At 42.8% G+C, this 20,199-nt stretch overlaps 1 protein-coding gene and 1 long non-coding RNA gene across 2 annotated transcripts in view; both read right to left on the reverse strand.

Moving 5' to 3' along the window:
- The window catches only part of opcml (opioid binding protein/cell adhesion molecule-like), a 436,379-nt gene that overhangs the window by 362,820 nt on the left and 53,360 nt on the right, over positions 1-20,199 (reverse strand). The gene's annotated exons all lie outside the window — the stretch shown is intronic.
- Positions 924-19,913, reverse strand: LOC309716355. Its single transcript, XR_014279418.1, has 3 exons — positions 19,382-19,913; positions 1,069-1,181; positions 924-940 (listed from the first exon to the last, which is right to left on the reverse strand). It is a non-coding gene; the product is annotated as an uncharacterized lncRNA (long non-coding RNA).

Below are 20,199 nucleotides of genomic sequence, written 5' to 3' on the forward strand. Positions count from 1 at the left end.
CCATCCTGGGGGACTTTTCTGTGGCCTCAAGTAATTCAGAGACTGTCATGCATATAAAATGGAAAGTATTTTCATTAAGTGAATTTCAATTGTCATTCTTAATTTTTTTGAGAACTTGCAAAATGCAATCCTGTGTCTTACTAAGAATGGCAACACCTATTTTAAAAGAATTTCATTTGAATGAATTAACAAAATGTGTTTCAGTTGATTAAGTCCTTTCATTTGCATTTTCCATCCCACATACTGTAAGTCCTGTATATGACATATCCATCTGTTTTCAAATATGACATCTAATCTACACTATAGAAATATTCCGAGGCTATCATAAATACAAATAAATGTAAAATTTCTGCCTCAACATGACTGAGCACCTCATTAAGGAGGAAGAGAAAAAGAATCTGGGTCATAATATCTCACAGCTGGCAAGCAAACTCCAATTCAAGTGTTGACAGTCTGGAAGGTTTGCATAGAGAAGAGCTATTACTATGAAATTACTAAAACAAGCACAGTCTACTGGAATGAAGTAGGAGTTTATTTAACAAAATAAATATTGCTTGGCATTTATCATTTCATCTGGGGGTTAAAATTTGAGCAGCGATGATAATCTTGTTTTGCTGAATTGTAGCAACAGTACAAACAAGCAGGGGATTAGTAATCCCTGTTGGAGATTTCTTCCCCCAGGGTAGACAACTAGTCATTGGCACCTGAGGCAAGGGCTTGATTTCTGAACAGTAAACACTGATGCTTTGCTGCCGAAAGAGCCACAGCATGTCTGGACAATATTTCATATTGATAATGGTGTTTCGTGGCGCTTGAGTAAATGGAGTTGGATATTGCAGGTGATGGCATGAGGTGACCTTATCAAACTGTGATAAGCTGGAAATGGGAAACTGAAATCAAAATGCCATCGTGGTGAGGGAGGCAGGATCCATCTGCTTCTCTTCATATTGGCCCCAGTAAGAAGGAAGAAAAAGGAAAAAGAAGTGCTTTGTTCGAAGGTAGATAGTATGACATGGTCTTTGCCTTGACAGTGAAGTCAGCATGATTCATTCTGTAGCTTGCACTCACTGAGTTGTATTCCTTCTTTATAGACTGGCCCAACATTTTAAGCAATTCTCAGTGAAGTCGATCTTCAGCTGTGATCGCTCAGCCTCAGCTAATCAAGTGGCATGTCATGGCTTCTGAGGAGTGGAGTTGTGTTAGTCAGGGCGGGGTTATTGGCATTCAGGGAGTTACAAACAGCAATTTGGATGTAATTAGGTTTTAATGGCACCTGATCACTCAAATACCCAAACATGCAAAAGCTCACAAGTGTTAGTGCACGCATGCACACACACTCACTGACAGAAGAAGAACCAAATCATTAATAAAAATACATTCTCTCTACGTCTCTGGGCAACAACTAAGGTCAGCACAAGTTGAGAGTCTTTGCAGAAGTGAGTGAATTTTAAAATAGCAAGATGAATATCAAGAGAGACCGAATGAATCGGAATAAAAATCAGTCTGTCTCTCTAAAGACACACACACAAACAAGACATAGTTACCAGATCTTACAGTACCCTTAGAGGCAAATCTTGTCTGCAGTAATGAAGACACAAAAAGATTTCTTACCTGGAAAGAAAGAAAGAGTGCAATAAGTTTGGGAACTGGCAAGACAGAGTTCTTGTAAACAGGGCTGCACTTCATTTTTGCACAGAGTAGTTTTTAAAACTTTGAGGACATTATTGTTATAATGCAGCAGCAGCTGCTTCAAGTGTGTTGATGTTAATCCCTCCCAGAGACAGCATCATGCTGACTGATGATGCATCACACTGCATCACAGAAAAGTCTGGGAAATGTCTCTCTCACTTTTAATTACCCATCTCACTTTCATTATTTGAATACTCAGCCATTTCAATTTATTCCATTATCACCTCAAGGAGAAAGCACACTAATCCCTAAGCCTGTGTTTGTGTACAGCCTGTGAGTATTTAAGCATGGTCCCTCTCTGGCCAGTTGCAACATGCTGTCCCAGCAGATGTCAGTGTTGCTATTTTTAAAGCTCTGTATATAGCTAAACAAAAAGGAACCAATGTTTATCTGAGTAGCTTGGCAAAATGCTTTCAATGGTACAAATACTTTCAAATTACAGACACATATGCTAAAGAACCAGTATTCTAAGTGTATGAACAACAACTTTATGAGCAAATATGGTAAAGAAGGAGATCACGATAAGGAGGCACAAACAGCAAGAGAGGCAGTTCCATACAGCAAGCTCAATCTTTTTTATAGGGAAGCCAATAAGAGAAGGTTTAATTAAATAAATGTAATTTCAGAGGGAGTTTGTGTGCTTGTTAGAACAGCATAGTTATTAAATGCTGCTGTATTGATAATCTACATTATGAAGGATTGTATTTGATGCAATTTTCAGAACTCTTTAAGCCATAATGTCTCTGTGTTAATGTAGTCTATTAACATCTTTGTTTTTATATCAGCTCCAGTGTCAATTTTTATGTAGCATGAAATGAAATTTTTCTTCACATATATATATATATATATATATATATATATATATATATAGATAGATAGATAGATAGATATAGATATATATAGATAGATATAGATAGATATAGATAGATATAGATAGATATAGATAGATATAGATATATAGATAGATATAGATATATAGATATATATAGATATAGATATAGATATATATTGCCTGTAGTGCTGCATTATTGGTCCCCTCCAACTACCGACCAATAACCTGCCTCAGTACTACATGGAAGCTCCTGTCAGGCATCATATCGGCTAAGATGAACAGGCACATGGGTCAATACATGAGCGGGACACAGAAAGGAATTGGCAAGAATACCAGAGGCGCAAAACACTAGCTACTGGTAGACAGAACAGTCAGCCGAGACTGCAAGACCAGACTGACCAACCTGTGCACTGCCTGGATTGATTACAAGAAGGCCTATGACTCAATGCCCCACAGCTGGGTACTGGAATGCCTAGAATTGTACAAGATCAATGGGACCCTAAGAACCTTCATCAGGAACTCAATGGGGATGTGGCGTACAACACTAGAGGCCAACTCCAAGCCCATAGCACAAGTCACCATCAAGTGCGGGATCTACCAAGGAGATGCTCTGTCCCCACTGCTGTTCTGCATAGGCCTGAACCCCCTCAGTGAGATCATTAACAAGACTGGCTACGGACACTGACTACGGAACGGAGCAGTTGTCAGCCACCTCCTGTACATGGATGACATCAAGCTGTATGCCAAGAGTAAACGAGACATCGATTCACTGATCCACACTACCAGGCTATACAGCAATGACATTGGAATGTCGTTCGGACTGGAGAAGTGTAGTCGGATGGTAACAAAGAGAGGGAAGGTAGTCAGAACTGAGGGGATTGAACTACCAGAAGGCAACATTGCAGACATAGAGGACAGTTACAAGTACCTGGGGATCCCGCAGGCGAATGGGAACCATGAAGAGGTCGCTAGAAAAGCTGCAACCACCAAGTACCTGCAGAGGGTCAGGCAAGTCCTGAGGAGTCAGCTGAATGGTAAGAACAAGATCCGGGCCATCAACACGTACGCCCTGCCCGTGATCAGGTACCCTGCTGGGGTAATAGGCTGGCCAAAGGAGGAGATAGAAGCCACTGACATAAAGACAAGGAAGCTCCTTACCATGCATGGAGGGTTTCACCCCAAGTCCAGCACCCTGAGGCTGTACGCTAAGCGGAAGGAAGGGGGCCGGGGACTGGTGAGTGTCAGCACCACAGTCCAGGATGAGACAAAGAACATCCAAGAATACATTGGGAAGATGGCCCCAACTGACCGAGTGCTCAGTGAATACCTCAGGCAGCAGAAACCCAAGAAAGAGGAGGGAGACGAGGAACCATCATGGAAGGACAGGCCCCTGCACGGTATGTACCACCGGCAGATAGAGGAGGTGGCTGATATCCAGAAATCCTACCAGTGGCTGGACAAAGCTGGACTGAAAGACAGCACAGAGGCACTAATCATGGCAGCACAAGAACAAGCTCTGAGCACAAGATCCATAGAGGCTGGGGTCTATCACACCAGGCAAGACCCCAGGTGCAGGCTGTGTAAAGATGCCCCAGAGACAATCCAGCACATAACAGCAGGGTGCAAGATGCTAGCAGGCAAGGCATACATGGAACGCCATAACCAAGTGGCCGGCATAGTGTACAGGAACATCTGTGCCAAGTATAACCTGGAAGTCCCGAGGTCAAAATGGGAGATGCCCCCAAGGGTGGTGGAGAATGACCGAGCTAAGATCCTGTGGGACTTCCAGATACAGACGGACAAAATGGTGGTGGCTAACCAACCGGACATAGTGGTGGTAGACAAACAGAAGAAGACGGCCGTAGTGATCGATGTAGCGGTTCCGAATGACAGCAATATCAGGAAGAAGGAACACGAGAAGCTGGAGAAATACCAAGGGCTCAGAGAAGAGCTCGAGAGGATGTGGAGGGTGAAGGTAACGGTGGTCCCCGTGGTAATCGGAGCACTAGGTGCGGTGACTCCCAAGCTAGGCGAGTGGCTCCAGCAGATCCCGGGAACAACATCGGAGATCTCTGTCCAGAAGAGCGCAGTCCTGGGAACAGCTAAGATACTGCGCAGGACCCTCAAGCTCCCAGGCCTCTGGTAGAAGACCCGAGCTTGACGGATAAACCGCCCGCAGGGGCGTGCTGGGTGTTTTATATGAAACAAAATACATCTACAAGCAAATACAATAATCAGTTACACAGCAGTGGGGAATAGATTCCATCACAGTAGATGTCTTTCTGAAGCTGTTTTAACTAAATTTTAAGGATAAAATTCATCCATTGTTATCTTCTTCAATTCCTTTTGCCAACACAGAGCACAGTAGCTACCTGAAAACTACACCCACAGAGGTTGGATTATCGTTAATAATTTTAATAAACGAGAAGGAACAGCTTGTAGAACTGGGTAACATATATAGATGAGAACCAGAAGGAGTGTGTTTATAGGTGTGGTCCCACTCCCAAAATTTAGATACTTTATCTCCAATTAGAGAAAAAGATACTCGGAACCATCTCACAGTCACAACATTATCTACAGCTACTTTCAGTACCAATAATATTTATTTAGACTTTTTTTTCTCCAGTTGATCTTCAGTAATTATTTCTTCAAAAGAATCAACATTTCTTTTACACCCCATTTCTACAAAACTCTATTAATCTGCTGTATGTACAACAGGCCATCAAGCTGGAGTAAACCATTACTTAAAAAAACATCACTTGACCCAGTTGTCTTAAGTAATTGTAGGGCAATCTCAAACCTTCATTTTATCTCAAAAATTCTTGAAAGAGTAGTTGTAAATCAGCTTAGTGAAGATTATAAATAATGGTGGACTCATGTCTGTGCTTGTCAGCAATTAGAGGATGCTATATATATTAAAGGTGCTGCGATGCAGTAGTTTGGATAATATTTATCCAATAGACTGCAATTTTTTCATGTAAATGGAGAGTCCTCTTCACACACTAAGGCTAATTAGGGAGTTCCACAGGATTCAGTGCCAGGACCAATCCTGTTTACATGCTTCTGTTAAACAGTATCATCAGAAGGCATTGCATAAATTTTTACTGCTATGCAGATGACACACAACTTCATCTATCCATGAAGCCAAATAGCACACAATAATTACTTAAATTGCAGGAATGTCTTAAAGACAGAAGGACCTGGATGACCTCTAATTTTCTGCTTCTAAATTCAGATAAACATGCCCCTGAAAATCCTAGAAATCTCATACCTAACCAGATTCTTTCTCTGGATGGCATTACCTTGGCCTCTAGTAACACCGTGAGGAACATTGGAGTCATTATTGACCAGGATATGTCCTTCAATGCACATATTAAACAAATCTTTAGGACTGCTTTCTGCCATTTGTGAAATATCTCCAAAATTAGAATCTGTATCAGAGTGATGCTAGAAAAATTAGCTCATGCATGTATGTAATGTAATTCATTATTATCAGGATGTCCTAAAAAAAATAAAATAAAATAAAACTCCCTGAAAATCCTTCAGTTAGTCCAAAATGCTGCTTCAAGAGTACTGACAGGGATTCGAAAGAGATAGCATCTTTAACCTTCATTGACTTCTCTTCATTGGCTCCCTGTTAAATCTGGTATTGCTCATAGGGGGTCATATGATTGTTGGGGTTTTCAGTGTTTCCTTCCTTATTGCATGGGTATTTACCTTATAGTTTCAAGCATCTTGAGGCAACTGTTGTTGAGGCACTATAAAAAATAAAATTGAATTGAATTGAACTGAATTGAAAAGTGAAGTAGATAGCCTCAGAACATCTGCTATAAAGAAACTGCTGAGGTGTTCTGACTTGCACTTTGGTGCAATCAGTCTTTCACTGAAGGTGCTGTTGCTGATAATTTGCAGGGCATGATGTGGGTGTGTGGGGTGGATCATTCTTCTCTCTGCCATCTGCTGGCCCTCTTTACAAGTTTATCTACTCTGTCCCTGATTCCTGTGCAAATGCCTTCTCCCCAGAAGACCACAGCAAAAAATAGAGCACTGGCCACCACCCTATGTTAGACATATATAAATATAGTCCAGTTTTACATATAGCAAGTAGTGTAGAGTTGATGCCACAGTAAAATAAAAGAAAAAATATTGTCCAAAAGACTGAAACAACATGTCCAGTGGGGCAAAAAAGTATTTAGTCAGCCACCGATTGTACAAGTTCCCCCACTTAAAATGATGACAGAGGTCAGTAATTTGCACCAGAGGTACACTTCAACTGTGAGAGACAGAATGTGAAAAAAAAAATCCATGAATCCACATGGTAGGATTTGTAAAGAATTGATTCGTAAATTAGGGTGGAAAATAAGTATTTGGTCACCTCAAACAAGGAAAATCTCTGGCTCTCACAGACCTGTAACGTCTTCTGTAAGAAGCTTTTCTGTCCCCCACTCGTTACCTGTATGAATGGCACCTGTTTGAACTCATCATCTGTATAAAAGACACCTGTCCACAGCCTCAAACAGTCAGACTCCAAACTCCGCCATGGCCAAGACCAAAGAGCTTTCAAAGGACACCAGGAAAAGTATTGTAGACCTGCACCAGACTGGGAAGAGTGAATCTACAATAGGCAAGCAGCTTGGTGTGAAAAAATCAACTGTGGGAGCAATCATCAGAAAATGGAAGACATACAAGACCACTGATAATCTCCCTCCATCTGGGGCTCCACGCAAGATCTCATCCCGTGGGATCAAAATGATCATGAGAACGGTGAGCAAAGATCCCAGAACCACATGGGGGGACCTGGTGAATGACCTGCAGAGAGCTGGGACCAAAGTAACAAAGGTCACCATCAGTAACACACTACAACGGCAGGGAATCAAATCCCGCAGTGCCAGACGTGTTCCGCTGCTGAAGCCAGTGCATGTCCAGGCCCGTCTGAAGTTTGCCAGAGAGCACATGGATGATACAGCAGAGGATTGGGAGAATGTCATGTGGTCAGATGAAACCAAAGTAGAACTTTTTGGTATAAACTCAACTCGTCGTGTTTGGAGGACGAAGAATACTGAGTTGCATCCCAAGAACACCATACCTACTGTGAAGCATGGGGGTGGAAACATCATGCTATGGGGCTGTTTTTCTGCCAAGGGGACAGGACGACTGATCCGTGTTAAGGACAGAATGAATGGGGCCATGTATCGTGACATTTTGAGCCAAAACCTCCTTCCATCAGTGAGAACTTTGAAGATGAAACGAGGCTGGGTCTTCCAACATGACAATGATCCAAAACACACCGCCCGGGCAACAAAGGAGTGGCTCCGTAAGAAGCATTTGAAAGTCCTGGAGTGGCCTAGCCAGTCTCCAGACCTCAACCCCATAAAAAATCTGTGGCGGGAGTTGAAAGTCCGTGTTGCTCGGCAACAGCCCCAAAACATCACTGCTCTCGAGAAGATCTGCATGGAGGAATGGGCCAAAATACCAGCTATTGTGTGTGCAAACCTGGTAAAGACCTATAGTAAACGTTTGACCTCTGTTATTGCCAACAAAGGTTATGTTACAAAGTATTGAGTTGTATTTTTGTTATTGACCAAATACTTATTTTCCACCCTGATTTACGAATAAATTCTTTACAAATCCTACCATGTGGATTCATGGATTTTTTTTTCACATTCTGTCTCTCACAGTTGAAGTGTACCTCTGGTGCAAATTACTGACCTCTGTCATCATTTTAAGTGGGGGAACTTGCACAATCGGTGGCTGACTAAATACTTTTTTGCCCCACTGTATATGTCTGACAACAAATTAAGAAAAAATGTACAGGAAATTGTTTCAGCTGTCTTGCAGCTGTCTTTTAAGGATGATCTGTATTTGGATGACCTGTAACTGTTTTGATGCAGTGCTTCTCCCAGTGTTTTTTTTTCCCAGTGTCATCCAAGTAATACATTGCAGGTCCTAAGAAAACACTTGAGACTAACCAGCAACGACCAGATGATTCTACGCATTGATCTTCATGGCAGACAGTAGGCAGTCTGACCTTCAGGGAAGGCAAAATTATGAAATTAGTCTGGCAGATGCTTGAGGCACCATCCACCTTTTGACAGGGAATTATATTAAAACAGGTGTAAGCATTGCCTCAGTGGGTAAACTGCCGATTTATAACTATATAATTAATTTTAAAATTGAAAAGAAGGTAATTACCATCCAAGCATGAAAGTGATACTGTATGTAGAAGCTGTTCATTACAAGAAAGGGAGGATTGTGGCTGGGGTTCGACATCATTATGTGCTTCCCTACACTGTCTCAACATTTAGGACTAAATACAGTTTTAAAAGAGATCTGGACTTCATGCAGTATAAATTTAGGTTTAATAATGAAAATAAAACTTTCTTATATACTTTATTTGATATTTTATTTAGTACGTGTCTGTCAAGCATATAAAGCACGAGTCTAATGGCACTAATAAGTATGGCACACTCACGCTAAATCTAAGAGTAAACTCTATGAAAAGAAGAGGAGAGACAAAAGAATTCAAACTAAATGGAAAATAATAACAAAAGATAAATATTGTTGACCTGGCCAACCATTTTCTGCTTCTATGCTGGTCCCAGTGGCTCTTCTTCTTCTCTTTTTTCTTTAGCACCTTAGGACAAATCTACATATCCATCCTCATAATTACATGTTATTTAACAGATGCTTTCTGCCAAATGTACACTTAAAAAAATGTATTACGTAGTCTGTCATGTTATGTTATTGTTTTTATTATTGTTGTTGTTGTAGTAATACTAAACAACTATTTTTTTCTCCCTAAAACAGTATCTATCTATATAATGAAACACACACAAACCCACAGCTCTACACTAGTTATAATGTACCTCTTCTGTTGTGTTTTATGTTGTGTTTTATGTTCCCCACTTTGTTACATTATCCTTGCATTCTATGGTATGTCAACTATATGTGTCACAAAAAAAGTGTTGGTATTAATGTTTTGTAATGAAAAAAGTGTATGTTGCACATTTAAAGAGCAGCCATGTGATATGTATTCTAACCACTTGGCTAATATTACCTATCTACCACACTGTTGCTAATCCTACAAAAACATTCATGGCAATTGTAGGTATACTGAAAATAAAAAAATATATTCACAAGATAGAGTTTTACTGGCAAGCATGACTCCATTTGTTAGCATATCTTTCCCAACTGAGTGATGCCTGATGACTCATGTACCCTCCATCAAATTGAAAGACAAATCACTCCTTTCAAGAAAATGTAAGGTATTACATGCTGCCACCGATGTAAACTGAAGGAGAGTTATATTTTAAGTCACTTTTATGGTTTGTGGAGTGGTGATGAGCAATCAATGGAAAGTGAAGGCTATGCAGGTTTTGCACAGCCTTTACTTTCCATTGCCTTGCAGCCTTGCCATTTAATTTATATGTATGTATTGATGTATTCATTGGCACTTTATGAAAAGAATTTAAATAATCTCAATTGAATGGAATATAAAACATAATCTCAGCATGTGTTGTTACCAGTGTTGGGGAGTAACGGAATACATGTACCGCCGTTACGTATTTAGAATACAAAATATTAGTAACTGTATTCCGTTACAGTTACCGTTTAAAAAGGTGGTATTCAGAATACAGTTACTTTGTTGAAATAAATGGATTACACTGCGGTACTTTCCTGTTTCATATTGTCGCGGGTCAGGACTGTTTGGATTTTGTTTGACAGCTACGTTCTGTAGTTCTAGGCGGCAGCGTTACAGTTGCCATGGTTACAGCTCGCTCTCTCTCTCTTTCTGCGACTGTGTGTTTCCTGGGTGAGAGAGCGCCTTTTCGTTGTTGTTGTTGTGCTAAGCTAACAGGCAGAATGCTACAAGCATAGCTCTAAAGAATGTAGCATCATGGGCAGTGTAGTCCGTGTTACAGGGAGAATGGACTGCCATACACGTTATGGGTCTGTGAGCGCCAGGAGGGAGAAAAAGGCGAGTGGAAAGGTACGAGCTGTCGTCGAGGAAAAACGGGAGCTGGAAGCATGTAAATATAATAATAACCACTTCAGCCAAGAAGAGTGCCTGACGAGCCCAGTTGTAAGTAAGCTATTAAGACTCGACTGTACACCGTGTTCGTGTTTTCCTCCGAAAACAATAAGTTCCGTTGGAGCAGCCTTTCAACGCCTCTCTCTGTCTCTCGCAAGAAAAATTGACCCACACAACAAAGTAAAGCTATTTTTCGGTTATGAGCCGACAGGGACCCCGCCGTATTAGCCAGAGGTCCCTTTACTACAGTTCGGAGTCGCGGACCTTCAGTAATAGTAATAAATCACACAGCAATAGTACATTCACGTTGTTGTAAAAAGCATGATAATATATTAAGTAATCCAAAGTATTCAGAATACGTTACTGTCATTGAGTAACGTAACGGAATACGTTACAGAATACATTTTGGGGCATGTATTCTGTATTCTGTAACGGAATACATTTTAAAAGTAACCTTCCCAACACTGGTTGTTACTGTGTTATCTGTCTCAGCGTAGTGTATTTGTCAGGGTTCCTGGGTCGTTGACCCAGTGATTTCAGTTTGTTCATGTTCAGTTTGGTTCGCCACATTAATGTTCTCACTTCCTGTTTTTTCCCGTGTCAGCTGGTCTCCCGTGTCATTAGTCAGATTATGTTCAGCCCTGTACTCACCTGTTTCCAATCATTGTCATCATCCACCTGTGTATTTAAGTTCCTCGGTTTCACCAGTTCTCTGTCGTGTCATTGATGTTAATGATGTATGTCTGATGTCGTCTGTATGTCCAGTCAGTCAGTCCGTCCTTAGTTCATTCATTCAGTCAGCCAGCCATTTCCTCCCTCTGTACTGTTTGCTCACTCCTTCGGCAATAAACATCCACCTTCACCTACCTGCCTGTGAGTCCAGCGTTTGGGTCCTCCTCCTCTCATCCACGACACTACCCTTGACAGAATGACACGACCACGCGTTGTGGACCCAGCGGACCCTGAACTTTTCGAGCGGCAGGAGGCAGCGCTCCTTCGCTGGACGGAGGGGCTTCGGGGAAAACAGCGGCTCTTCGCGGAGAGAGAGCACGTCTTCGAGGGGACTCGCCTGGCTCTGGGCGGGCCTCGGAGACGCCACGTTCCCCCACCTGCTGCCTCAGCTGCACCGGAGCATTCGCCGCGGAGAGTGGGCGTCACAGCCCAAGCTTCGGCCGCTCACTCTCCCGCCGCTTCGCTCCTCGCTCGCCCGCCAGCCTTTTCACTCTCCAACCTTTCCGCCTCGCCACGGCACGGCGGCTACACCTCCCATCTCTGCTCAGCGGAGGCTACCGCGCCAGAGGCTCAGCCGTTTACCCGGCCCGCTTCCTCTTCCCGGGGAAAGCGGCGCACACGCCGCCATAAAACGGACTCTGTTCAGCAACTCCCGGTGGTGAGTTCCAGTGACTGTTTTCCACACCCCTCATCTGATTATCCACTTAAAACACACAACAGACTCTTTTCTGATTCATGGGGAGTTTCCCTCCTTGAGGATGATGTGGACTGGGAAGATTTTTTCTGCTCTGGCTCCCCAAAGACTGTTCAGTCAAAAACTGTAAATAGTGGTGGCAGAAAGACCAGAATACAACCCGATAGACCTGTCAGTGTCACTCACCCAGTCGTTATTTCCACTCCTATCAGTCAGCCTACACCCACTCCAGTGCCAGCTCCCAGGAGGAGGGCAGCTGCGACCCAGTCTACCTCCACACCCGCTCCTGTTTCTCGGGTGGGGGTGACTGGTGTCCAGCCACCTTCTGTGCCTGTCCCAGCGCCCAGGCTGAGGGCAGCCAGAACCCAGCCTGACCTCCCTGGAGGCTTGGAAGAGCTAACTGGTCCACCTACTACTTCACCCTTTCATCCACCTCCTGATCCAGCTTTTCACGCCCTCGCAGTATCACTGGTTAGACTAGCTGAACTGTCCCCTGCCCAGGCACCAGCCTTACGAGCCCAAGCCGTAATTTTATCTCCGTCACTAGCTCACTCTTTAGCTCAGCCATTAGCCTCACCGGCCTCTGTTTATCCGTCAGTCTCCTTAGTCCAATCGGTTCCCTCACCTGCTGTCCAGTCTCCTGCTGCCCTCCAGTCAGTTCAGCCACCTGTAGCTCAGTCTCCACCTGTCCTCCAGTCACCTGTAGCTCAGTCTCCACCTGTCCTCCAGTCACCTGTAGTCCAGTCTCCACCTGTCCTCCACTCTTCTGTAGTCCAGTCTGCCGCCCAGTGCCCTGTAGTCCAGTCGCCTCCTGTTTCCCAGTCACCTGTCCACCATCCCGTCCAGTTCCCGGACCTGCAGCCACAGCACCCAGAGCCAGCTGTGAGCCTTCCTGCTCCTCAGCCAGGGGTTTCCGCACCCGCTGGCCCGGCCGCTCCTCAGCCAGGGGTTTCCGCACCCGCTGGCCCGGCCGCTCCTCAGCCAGGGGCCTCCGCGCCTACTGGCCCTGCCTGTCTCCGGCCAGAGGCCTCCGCGCCTGCATCGCCCGGCCCGGCCTCTGCCTCAGCTGCTCCCACGCCCGGCCCGGCCTCTGCCTCAGCTGCACCCACGCCCGGCCCGGCCTCTGCCTCAGCTGCACCCACGCCCGGCCCGGCCTCAGCTGCACCCACGCCCGGCCCGGCCTCAGCTGCACCCACGCCCGGCCCGGCCGCAGCCTCGGAGCCTTCGTCTGCGGCAGCCTCGGAGCCTTCGTCTGCGGCAGCCTCGGAGCCTTCGTCTGCGGCAGCCTCGGAGCCTTCGTCTGCTGCAGCCTCGGAGCCTTCGTCTGCTGCAGCCTCAGAGCCTTCAGCCTCAGAGCCTTCAGCCTCAGAGCCTTCAGCCTCAGAGCCTTCAGCCTCGCCTGGCCCAGCCTCGTTTGGGTCTGGAGCTAAACGGCCATTTTCTAGACCGCTGGCTGAGCCACTGGCCGGGCGCCATCGCCGTCGTGGGCGGCCCCCGGACCGCCTTCGCCTGAGTGGCCGCCGTCGCCTTCCGCGCGGCCGGCCCCCGGACCGCCTTCGCCTGAGTGGCCGCCGTCGCCTTCCGCACGGCCGGCCCCCGGACCAGTGCTGTCGCCGTTGCCGTCCGCACGGTCGGCCCCCTGAACTGTCTCGTCTCGGCCACGGGCCGCGTGGACGCCCACCTGAACTGTCTCGTCTCGGCCACGGGGGCGCCCACCTGAACTGTCTTGGTGTGGACTCCGTCCCTCCGTCCTGGGCCCCCTCCGCCCACCCTGTTCTGGTTTTTTTTTCTTTCTCTTTTGGCCGTCGGGTGCCGGCCTTTGGAGGGGGGGGGTACTGTCAGGGTTCCTGGGTCGTTGACCCAGTGATTTCAGTTTGTTCATGTTCAGTTTGGTTCGCCACATTAATGTTCTCACTTCCTGTTTTTTCCCGTGTCAGCTGGTCTCCCGTGTCATTAGTCAGATTATGTTCAGCCCTGTACTCACCTGTTTCCAATCATTGTCATCATCCACCTGTGTATTTAAGTTCCTCGGTTTCACCAGTTCTCTGTCGTGTCATTGATGTTAATGATGTATGTCTGATGTCGTCTGTATGTCCAGTCAGTCAGTCAGTCCTTAGTTCATTCATTCAGTCAGCCAGCCATTTCCTCCCTCTGTACTGTTTGCTCACTCCTTCGGCAATAAACATCCACCTTCACCTACCTGCCTGTGAGTCCAGCGTTTGGGTCCTCCTCCTCTCATCCACGACACTACCCTTGACAGTATTATTATTATTCCTATTACAAATTCTGAAGTAAATAAGTTTTGGTTTCTATTTGTAAGGAAAAAATGGTTCATTTAAATCAATGTCTGAAGTAAGTCATAATAGTGAGTCTGCATGCACAATACCCTAAAGTAGCTCCCATAAATAAACTGGGGTGATCACATGCATTTTTCAACCCTTCAGTCGAGATTTGTAGAGACAGGAAGTAAGAATATGCAAATATTTCATTACTGTGGTTAAGTAGAATTTTCACAAATACTGTACTTTCTACTCCCTTACAGTTTACATCCAAAACAGGATTGTTACTTCAGGTTTAATGCATTTGAGGGAAGTTTTTTTTCCCCCAACCTCCATGTGCATTGAAACGTCAAACTTCTCTGAGCCTAAATGAAGGAAACAATGGCACATAAAAGTCCTTTTGATGTATAATATCACCAGTGCTTATCATGTACAAACTGATGAATGAGACAAAAAAATATGGATAATCTATAGCTCCATGCTCTGAAGTTTAAGTGGGCAGGACTATTTTGGTGCAGCATCAAGCTAGAGCTACAGAAGAGGAGCGAGTATAAAAGAAGCAACTTTTATTGAAGCGGGAGGTATTTTCAAATAAATACATTTTCTATGAGCTCAGCAAACACACATTTGAATTTAAGCTAACAGTGGTAAGATTAATTCACTGACTTCCATCTTAACACCAACTGTATACTGTCTAGTATAAAGTTAGTATAAACAGTATAGCCTACTGCCAGTGTAGGGACGTAAAATCCGTCAAGATTGCTTGTAAAAAAATTATTGGGTTAAATCCTCTTAAATTCTTTTGTATATAAATCCACAAACAAAAGTAAACCCCAGAGCAGTGACAGTACAGGTCAATAAGTAAATATTCTTTATTGTTATTAATGGTTTGGTTCTCTTTATTGTTTTCTGCTTGTGTTTTATTTATAGTTTTATTAACCCCGAATCTCTTGTCCCCATGATAGAACAGAGAAAACTGACCCATAGTGTGTTAGAACATTTAAGAGAAATAAACACATATGGGACAATTCTCCCCAAATTAGACAAAATATGACCATAAATGCCCTTTTCTAAGTCATGTTCTTCTCTACACACAACTCTTGGCCTCCAGGGCATAAAACTTTGGACTTCTTTTTATTCAACCATCTTCCGGAAGAGAGAGACCCCTGCACAGCCCACTAGTTGCTAAGCAAAGATAAAGCAAGATGTGTTCCACCTTTACCCTAGAAAATACATCTATGTGATGTTCGTGTATGTAAGCATGTTATGCATTCATTCACTACACTCCACGCCATCCCTGCAAGTTAAAAGTTGTGCAGTTAAAAGCTAAATGAATTCCAGGCCTTTGGCTTGGCCTATGTTTAAATCATGTGTTTGTAAGCGTGTATGCAGTTTATCCTTCTATGGTAAATGGTAAATGGCCTGCATTTGTATAGCGCTTTTCTAGTCCCTAAGGACCCCAAAGCGCTTCACACTACATTCAGTCATTCACCCATTCACACACACATTCACACACTGGCGATGGCAAGCTACATTGTAGCCACAGCTGCCCTGGGGCGCACTGACAGAGCTCCAAGTCACTTACACAATAGATTGTCTGGACATAACACCAAACAAAGCTTGAAACCTTTAATAGACTGAGTCTGAGCATCAACTCTTAATGAGCCCAAATATGCAATGTGTGTGTATAAAATGATTATAAACGGTTATTCTACTAAAATACATCCAACCCAAGTCAGAGATTTTCAATCAGTTAGGCTTAAGCCTATAAGCAATCTCTTATGCATAAGTTTTACTGTACTTAAATTATCAATCACCCAACAAGTCATAAAATGATCCCAAAACCCATTATTTCAACTTCAACCTAAAATTCCCCCTTTTGACACCTCTTATGTGTCACAAACTGAAAATGCTTCACCAGGGCTTAGGAAATTAAAAGAAAAAAGGTTAGTCATATTATTTCTCAAAACACCTCAGCGATCCTCCTCTCAGGCATATCTGCTCCGGGCCTGCAAACCTGTGTTTAAGAGATGAAATCAATTTAATCATCATGTCAAATCTTTTCGAACTCCTGGCTCCATCCAGAGCCTGCATCCTTGGAACTTCATAGAAACAAAACCTGTGTGTTAACCTGAACTTCACATTTCATACTCAGTTTTCCCCACTTATGATCTAATCTGTGTTATAAGAAAGAAAACTTAAAACAGAACAGTTATCAGTCATGTGTTTCTTTGGTTAATGGTAACATGAGTAATATCAAAAAATGTTTCCCCTTTAGCATTTGGCATTTTCCCAACAGTATAATGTAATACCATAATCTAACCCCAGTCAATAAAACAGAAATTTTCTCAAAGGAAACATCTGCAACCCAAAACCAGCATCCCCAGAATTAAGTCTTCCACTCCTCCTGCTTATGGCAAAAGCAAAACAAAGCAAAGCAAAGCATCCCCTTTCTCTTGCTGGCATGGTAATGTTGTCCACATTCATTCATCCTAACCTTGGTCCAGTCACACACATTCACTCACACGCATTCACACGAGATATTGCTGATAGTGGAGACTCCCGCGCAACATGAGCTCATTCATTTGTTTTATTTTATTTTGTTTTTTGTTTTTTAGGAAAAGAGTTCTTTATGCTCTTGAACTGGATTGACTGCAATCCTTTTAGACAGGGACTTACAACCTGATCAGGTTCCCACACGTAGCCTTCTCCTCAGCCAGTTGTAATCTGGAAAAGGTCACCTTATATTTGTTCTCCTGGAAATTTTTACAGCGCTATTAATTCAATCTTTCAGGCCTGCTTAGAACAAAAATGAGAAAAAGAGAGCTGATTATTAGCTCATCAAAACACAAAACAATATCACCTGACAGGTTTTCTAAGTGCACTGTTACAAAAATAATGGGCCACCTTAGACATGTCCATGTTTAATAAAACTCCCTCTATTAAAATGAGAAGACCACCCAAACCTAACCGACCGAATCAACCCATCACAAAAACAACAACCTCAAAAGTCTTAAACACAGAAAATTTTGCTTATTAATCTATCCATATGTTGTTGGGAATAGAACTTTCGGGGGGAGAGCTTCAGGGCCACAAAAGTTTTGCCCTACTTTTGGCTTAACTAATACTTACATAGTCTGAAATCAGACTTAAATCACTCCCTCTGTTCATTTTCCCCACATCATATTTCAGTGGCCTCAGGTTCTTCAGCATCCTGAGACTCTGAGGTCAACTGACATAATTTCACCTGCTCAATACACAGAAAATCTTGTTAAAAGCCACACAGTCACCGTGTCTCTTCCAGTGCAAGCTTCACGCATACAATTAGATAGGAAACCTAAGTTACTCTTTTTTCTTTTCCAGTCCCCAGTCATTCAACTAATTTGCATACTGAGTCATCTCTCAAGAAGTTGCCGTGACAAGAGAAATGCATGTTTAAACTAGAGATGGCACGATACCACTTTTTTATGTCCGATACCGATACCGATATCATAAATTTGGATATCTGCCGATACCGATATGAATCCGATATAGTGTTTTATAATCAACAAAACTGTTTTTTAAATATCTTGCTGCATTTTGTATAAGTTCATACTCAAGTTTAAAACAACAACTACACTAAAGCTATTCTGTTATACCTGTATGCAAAAAAAAATATTTCATAGTTCAGCAATACTGATCAATCTAATAAACTTAAACCTACACCATCCTCCCTATTCTGGTATTTTAAAGAGTACTTAGCATAAATATTAAGCAACCTAACTAATAGGGTTCCAACTCCCAGCAACAACAAAAATAAATAAATAAAAAATAGGGAACCACCCCTCACGCTCCACCTCATGATGCTTAATCAACGTAATCAACCTTAATTTGATGCAGTGTGAAAAAAAATGCACAGAAATCAATTATTTTTCAAGAAATATTAAATAGATTCAACATCTTTCTTCAACAAAATTGCAGACTGCACAGATGGTACCTTCCCAAAGGAAAAAGTACTATAGCTTACTAGGGTATATATATTAGACTTAATAGTTACTATATGCAGTAATGGACTTCTATTCATTTTACATCAAATTAAAACTTTGGGTGTCAGATAATTATTTATTAAAAGCTAGACATTTTAAATGAGAATAAGAAAGAAAAGTATGTCTTTGTGCCCCCTTTTCCCTGTTAATGCCCTATTGGCCCCCCTGGCTAAACTTTGCTAGATCCGCCCCTGCACAGTTACCAGCGTCAGCTACGTAGAAAAAGATCCTGGAGTAGAAAGTAATATTAAATACATTCTAACAACAGCTGATCAAGCTTAAACGTGCTGCTGTTGTTCAGCCGCTGGTTTCCTCTTTCTGGTGCAAAGTGGGCCAAAAGCAAACTAGAGACACGGACTCGCGACAGAAAAGCCGATCAGCTGATCGTTAAGCAGTTTCATGATTGAAGTAGCAGCAGGAGAGGCAGTCGCTTGTTAAGCTTAACGCAGGAATGCTTTACAAACATTCAGAGATGGACTTACACACTTGCTTTACTTCTCTCGGGATAACTTTGTCGGAGATGAAATGCCGGGTTGCTAGCGAAGCTCCAAATGCTATCCAGACCACCGACAGGTCCCGCATGCCACAGCCGCTCTATCACGTGATGCATACTGCTCCGACGTGCTAACGTTCTGAGGTGAGTTACGGCGTGTTGCAAGTTTTGTGAGGTGCTTTCGTGATATTTAATGGATCGGATTACATTTTTTTATTTTTCTCCGATATCCGATCCAGTAATTTAGGTCAGTACCACCTTATTGAATTATTTTATTTCTTTCTACAGTAATCACTTGTTTTGATCAATCTGTACAAGAGCACATCAAATTCGCTATTCTAAAAACTACTACACACTAAGCGACTTGGACAAGATGATAAACAGACTCACATGCTCAAGATACTGTCTAATCTACATGACCTCTCTTGTATTTCTAAGGTTAATGCATTTTCTGTTTGTGTGTGTGATTTTGTATATGTTTCTTTTTGCAGCGTTTCAGACTCCTTCACAATTTTTCCACTTAAACAGTCAGTTTTCTTTCCCAGGTTTGCTAACCCAAATTTTGATTTCCCACATTAAATAACAGCATTCCTCTGTGTTCTCACCTACTGCTCCCACTCCGTTGTCCTCTCTCACTTCAACAGTCCAGTACCGGGCAGTTCTCTTTCCGAGACAGAATCCACTCTTGGGTTTGGTCTCCTCTGTGTACACATGGCTGCCGTTAACCCTTTAAAACCGGTCAGAGCAGGCACGCTCCCTTTTGCGCAAATAGTTTTAAATCCCTGTAGAACTGCAACCATGTAAACTAGCGCAATAATTTTTTTTGCATATGAAACCGGAGGAGTTGTACTTACATCTTATGCCATCAGCTTGTCCTAGGTCATGGTTTCCTTCCACATATAGCTTTGCAAAAACTGCATAAAAAGCACTTGCAGCAACAAAAACATTATATTCCAGAAACACGCTTTGCTGATCCGATCAGCTGTTTGTAACACTTCCTACGTTAGAATAGACGTCAGCGTGAACTATCGCATGTCCGCCATTACCTGCCCGAAGCCGGAAGTGACGTCATTTTCACGGAAATTTAGTTTTTTACCATCAGGGCATTATATTTGACTTTATGACTTTCTGTGTCGTTTCTGGGATGCTTAGAACTAAAATTGCACTGCTGGAAATAGTTTATTTTGATGCATATGCTGCTTTTTTCAAATTTGCATTATAATATTTATTTTCGTTTTTCTTGCACTATATAAAAATTGGTGTATTTCAAAAATAAAATTATGAAGACACTCAAAATAAATTTCCTGTGATAGGAAACTATTTTGTGGAATTTTTTTGTATTTACAGTTTTGAGGGATAAGCCTCTTAAATTTCTCTAACTAGAAATATATGTTAAAAAAAACAAACACGATTTTCAATTTTT

The sequence above is a fragment of the Aulonocara stuartgranti genome (assembly GCF_965226115.1).
Source record: "Aulonocara stuartgranti genome assembly, chromosome: 10".
NCBI classification, from domain to species: domain Eukaryota; kingdom Metazoa; phylum Chordata; class Actinopteri; order Cichliformes; family Cichlidae; genus Aulonocara; species Aulonocara stuartgranti.